The following is a 6,045-nucleotide window of genomic DNA, read 5'->3' as shown; positions in this document are numbered from 1 at the left end:
GGCCACTCAAGCTTATTAATAGATCTCATCCACAGCAAACTTTATTAAACATTTATACATTCTCCCTGTCACAGGACATGGACTTGTAGCTCCATTTTACTCTCAAACCTCCTCTGCACCCCAACCCCCCAACAAACAGCTTTTGTTGGTCTCTTGGAAATGTAGTCATTTATGACTGACATCATTAGTAGCTCTATCTAAAAACACAGAAACAGAATTGCTTTAAAACGCTGCGTGAGTAGTCATTTGCATTAATCCAAACAAGAACACATGGGTCATTTATTTACTTATGTATCTGTTTATTATAATCATAAAAAATGGATCAGAAAGCGAGTTATAAAAACAGAGATCTGCTTCTTTTTCTGAACTGGCCACATTGTGTGTTTACCTCTGATCTTATTATACTGTTTATTGGAGTTACTAGTCTTAACAAAAGTGCACCTTCTGTAGAAAATACAGGGGTGGGTCAAAAGTTGAAGCACTAGCTCAACCAACCGTGCTCTCTTAAGGTCAGATAAGGACCCATAGCTCTAGGTTCAATTAATTCAAGTTCTTAATATGCCAAACTCAACACTGGATTTAAGGCAGTACTCCACTGCACGGAGTGCTGAGCCAAGGGGACACAAAACAACCAGAACAGCAGCAGCAGCAGCAACAACAACAACAAGCCTATATTTATATGGAGGTCTGGAGGGGCACCAAATTTTGCCTTTACTCATGGTGCCATATAGTGGTACCTCTGGTTACAAACTTAATTCATTCCGGAGGTCCGTTCATAACCTTTAAACTGTTCTTAACCTGAGGTACCACTTTTTTAGCTAATGGGGCCTCCTGCTGCCGCTGCGCCTACAACACACGTTTTCTGTTCTCATCCTGAGGTAAAGTTCTTAACTTGAGGTACTACTTGCGGGTTAGCAGAGTCTGTAACCCAAAGTGTTTGTAACCCAAGGTACCACTGTATTACCAAAGTCCACCCCTAAGCCAAACTATTGCATTTTCTACAGCATGTCATTTATACAGCACACAGCATATACTGTATTATAAAGCATATATAGTGATACCTCAGGTTACAGGCGCTTCAGGTTACAGACACTTCAGGTTACAGACTCCACTAACCCATAAATAATACCTCAGGTTAAGAACTTTGCTTCAGGGTGAGAACAGAAATTGTGTGGTGGTGGTGCGGTGGCAGCGGGAGGCCCCATTAGCTAAAATGGTACCTCAGGTTAAGAATGGACCTCTGGAAAGAAATAAGTTCTTAACCTGAGGTACCACTGTACAAGTAATTGGGGTAGGAATCAAGAAATGGGGTCATAAGCAGGATAAACAAACTGACAAGCTGAAGCTAAGAACAGCTGCTGCTGCTACATTACTGACTGAGGGCAAGGAGGATTGAAGAGGTTCTTGCACTCTTAGCTTATCATTATCATGGTGAGTCACGGCCCCTTCAAAGCACTTCAGGCCTACTTATATTCACTAGGGCTAAGCAATTTTCTTAACCAAGAAAAAGAAATTTTAAGGGGAGTTGTAATATTGGTAATATTGCATTACAATCTCTAAAATTAATTTGGGATTTGCTTCCACAAGATACAGGGATGGGAATAAATTGAGAGTGATTTAAAAGGGAATTTGACAAATTCACGAGGGGGATGAGACATAGAATCAAAGAACTGTACAGTTGGAAGTTACACAAAGGCTCATTTAGTCCAATCCCCTGTAATGCATGAATCTCAGCTAAAGCATCCATGATATGCTGGCCATACTGTCACCAGGATCAGAAGTAGCATACCACTGAATACTGGTTTCTGGGAAACAGTGGCAGAAGAGGGCTACTGTCCTCACTTCCTAGTTGTGGGCTTCAGTATGGCCAGTTTGGATCTTATCCCTACTGACAATGTGTTGGCAGGGCACCAGGTGTTCACAGAGAAGCCTTATAGGTGGCTTCTTCTGATCTGCTATGCCTTCTGGGTTCTCCTCTTAAAACCTATCTAAGCCATCTTTATGAAGGTTGACTTTAAAGAAGAAGAGAGGGAGTGACAGACAGATGTGGTAATTCAATTTTGTTGTTGGAGGGTCAATGTGGGCTGGGATACAGTATATCTTGAATGAATAGGGAGTGTAGCCTCTTGATGTTGACGTTTTTCAGCTTGGAAAGACATTATATAGCCATTCCTAGTTGTTGGCCTCATTCACCATGACACCAAGAGATGGGCAGGATTATCTACCACAGCCTCTAAGATAGGACAGGTTCAGTAACAACATTTATGGTGTCTATATTATTAGTACAATGGTACCTTGGGTTACATACGCTTCAGGTTACAGACTCCGCTAACCCAGAAATAGTGCTTCAGGTTAAGAACTTTGCTTCAGGATAAGAACAGAAATCATGTTCCGGCGGCATGGCAGCCGCAGGAGGCCCCATTAGCTAAAGTGGTGCTTCAGGTTAAGAACAGTTTCAGGTTAAGTACGGACCTCCGGAACGAATTAAGTACTTAACCCGAGGTACCACTGTATCTGTCTCAAGAGACAATGGCATTCGCCTCCAGGGGTGAAGTCAAACACTGCATTAGCAGCACTGAAGTGACCTTTCACGGTCCACAAGCCTGAGCAGTGTGTATGGAGGGCTGGCCCGACCATAAGACCCCCCCCCTCAGCATCACTGATGTATTCCAAAGGAAAGCAGAGCAATACGTTTTGTAGCTTGGATTCAGGAGCTGCCGGAAGGAAGCGTACAGGCCCCATCCATCTCTGGATTTGTGTGGGGTTAACTCCTTAGCCTTGTCACATCCACTAGCACACTCTTAGGCTCACGGGACTAAACATTTGAAGGTTTTATAGGTATCACTTGCAAAAATTCATAATAAAATTAATCATACACATGACAAAGGGACACGGGTGGCACTGTGGGTTAAATCACAGAGCCTGGCGATCAGAAGGTCGGCGGTTCAAATCCCTGTGACGAGGTGAGCTTCCGTTGCTCGGTCCCTGCTCCTGCCAACCTAGCAGTTTGAAAGCATGTCAAAGTGCAAGTAGATAAATAGGTACCACTCCGGCGGGAAGGTAAACGGCGTTTCCATTTGCTGCTCTGGTTCGCCAGAAGCGGCTTAGTCATGCTGGCCACATGACCTGGAAGCTGTACGCTGGCTCCCTCAGCCAATAAAGCGAGATGAGCATCACAACCCTAGAGTCGGTCACAACTGGACCTAATGGTCAGGGGTCCCTTTACGTTTACCTTATACACATGAAAACATAGGTCTATGAGGATCACAAGTCACTGAAAACTTTCCTTCTAGTTGCTTTTGTCCAGCTCACATATATTTACTTAGAAGCAAGTTTGAATAATACGAAACTGAACATATATACCAAGCCCCTATGAAAGTGAATATGATGTTGTGACCCCAAGTACTGTATGCTTACTCATCCATTTAACTTGAGATTCATTTTTAATTGGGAGGGGGGAGTTCTTCAGTGGACTATGCTACACATAAATGAAGTTTGGTGTGGGAAAATGACAATAACAATAAGAACTTTGCTCATGCTCTCATGTACAAGCAATCATTTTCCCACAGTTTGGCTGTTAATGTGACATGAAACTACATTTAACTTAAGAACTTTTGGTATTATTATGTTCCATTTTAGAACCTCACACTTGTTATGCTATAGTGACATCTTATGGTCATTTTATTCCATTTAGTTTCCATGTATATTGGATGTGTGTTTTTTGGTTCATTTGTTTTCCAAATTCATTGGACCTATGATGTACCTTATTCTTTGCTGTAGTTTCAGGTTAATACAAATATTACCGTATCATTTCAAGAGTGCTGAAATTTATGGTACCCAGAAATGCTGCAGTAGCAATGTATATGCAGCGAAAACACCACCACAATGATGAAATATTAGGTACATTTTTTAGTCCTTTAGATTATTTGTGGGAAACATTGAATTTTAACCATTTGGAAGACATTACACTCTCACCTTAAAAGGTGAAAATATGAAAAGTTTATTATTTCAATAAAGCAACATCATTCAAGATTTGAAAACTACACAGTTATTCATTCACAGTACAAAGTTGTAGGAATTTCTTGTAACCATCACTGTACATTTTACATATTTTAAGTATTACCAGTTTTAAAAGTTGATATAAAGAATAGATTTATTTTGAAAATCAGCAAAGTCCAATAAAACCAAAATAGAGTATCATGCTCCAACCATTCTGCTGATCACAAACCACAGCAACACTAGAGTAATATCATTACTTTACACACACAAAATTGAATGCCTTACAGTCTAAACATAAAATTTGCCACAACTAAGGAAGGACTGTACAATTAGACAGACATTAAATATTTTGAATCAGGCCTGAGTTCAATACATATAAAGCCATTTGAATATACAACTTCCAACTTGAGATATATACAACACTTAAAATTGCCTGAAATTTTAGTATTTCAAAGAGAACCTCTTTTTACAAATTTCTGTACAAAGGGAGCCACTGAAGATTTAGACTGGAAGCCAAAATTCAAAATCAGAACCTGCTTGAAGTAATCCTAGCTTTCACGTCAATTTCTATTTGAATGCAGATTGTCACAACAAATCTGGTGCATCCAAGTTCAGGTTAATTAAAATTGCAATCATATATTGTAACAGTCAGTATATATTACAATGCCAAAAAGGCAGACCCAGGTAAATTGTTCTTTTAAAAAATATATCTGGAACTGCACAAACCCGGCAAAATTCAGAAGATATCCACAAGTCAATTTTGAAACATCATGTAACCAGGAGCGAGAGAGCAGTTGTTTATTTAGAGTGAAATATCCATCTCATACCAATTAGGCTAGATTGATGAAACTGTAGCATACAAAGATAGAAAAGTATTATTTGTATGTGAAACATACATGTGGAAAACTGCACATCAATTGTCACAAGTTTACACTGAAATAATCCTCAACATTTTCTAATGTACAAACGACAATATTGCTTACTTGTTTTGTTTTACTGTTATGAGAGCCAAAAGCCTTGATATAGTTGAGGGGAAAGCAAGGCTACTGAAATATTAGCCTGCCTGTGAATTTCAGTGATTTGTGTTTTCCAAGGATTAAGACTTCTACCATAATATTGCTTTACAGTCCCAGCTAAACTGATGTCAAGCTATAACTTTCATTCCTTCTGTTTATATTGGGTTATATCTAATTGGGGATCTGCTGTCACAATCACACACACACACAGACACACCATCTGCTCTGGAGTGTCCCCAACTCTCTGCAGCCAATTTTGAGACTGTGCAGGAAGCTGGAGGGGACAGGAGAGGAAGTTCCATTGTGCACATGGAAGTCTCTTGTGCAAATGAAACCCCAGTGTTAGTAATTTTAATAAGGGAATATTATGAAAGTAACTGAATTTAAGTAGTGTTTTTTCATTAAATGAACTCCTAACTTCCTTTTGTTAGGAACTACTCCCATTTGAAAGAGGGAGGTAACTTCTAGTTACATCCCTTTTTTCTATTTGTATAAATAACACTATAGCAAAGGCGTTCCTCTTAACTGCCCAACTTGATGGCCCATTCAAACAAATTACATTTCAGCTCAGGACTTGATCCCTATTAAATACAAACGGGGCATAAATAAGCAGGTTTATTATCTGCTGCATCTGCTTTCCAAATTACATAATAATTTTTGTATTTCAAGGAATCTGAGAAGCTGAAACTAGGATTACAGCTTGCTTTACTAATTAAGATCATACTTCAAGGTATTACAATTCATAAGAGTACAATAAATAAGAATAGCATTTGTCATCAAGCATTTACAATCATTGTGTCTTTCATACTCCTTCACCCTATGTTTTTTCAGCCATCACACTCTTGCTAGTGACACCTGTCAAGTGATCTAAAGGTGTTGACATATCATGTGTAGATTTCCCGTCATTATGAAAAGGTGAGAGTGCTGGTGTCACTAGCATTATCCAAACATCCTATTGAGCACATAGCAGCTCCTTTGTTTAGCTCACGGTAAAGGAAAAAGTCACCAGCTATAAAAGCATAAAAACAGG

This window comes from Podarcis melisellensis (assembly GCF_964234715.1).
Source record: "Podarcis melisellensis genome assembly, chromosome: 10".
In the NCBI taxonomy this organism is placed as follows: domain Eukaryota; kingdom Metazoa; phylum Chordata; class Lepidosauria; order Squamata; family Lacertidae; genus Podarcis; species Podarcis melisellensis.
The sequence above is the reverse complement of the archived record's forward strand: the minus strand, read 5'-3'. Positions refer to the sequence as shown.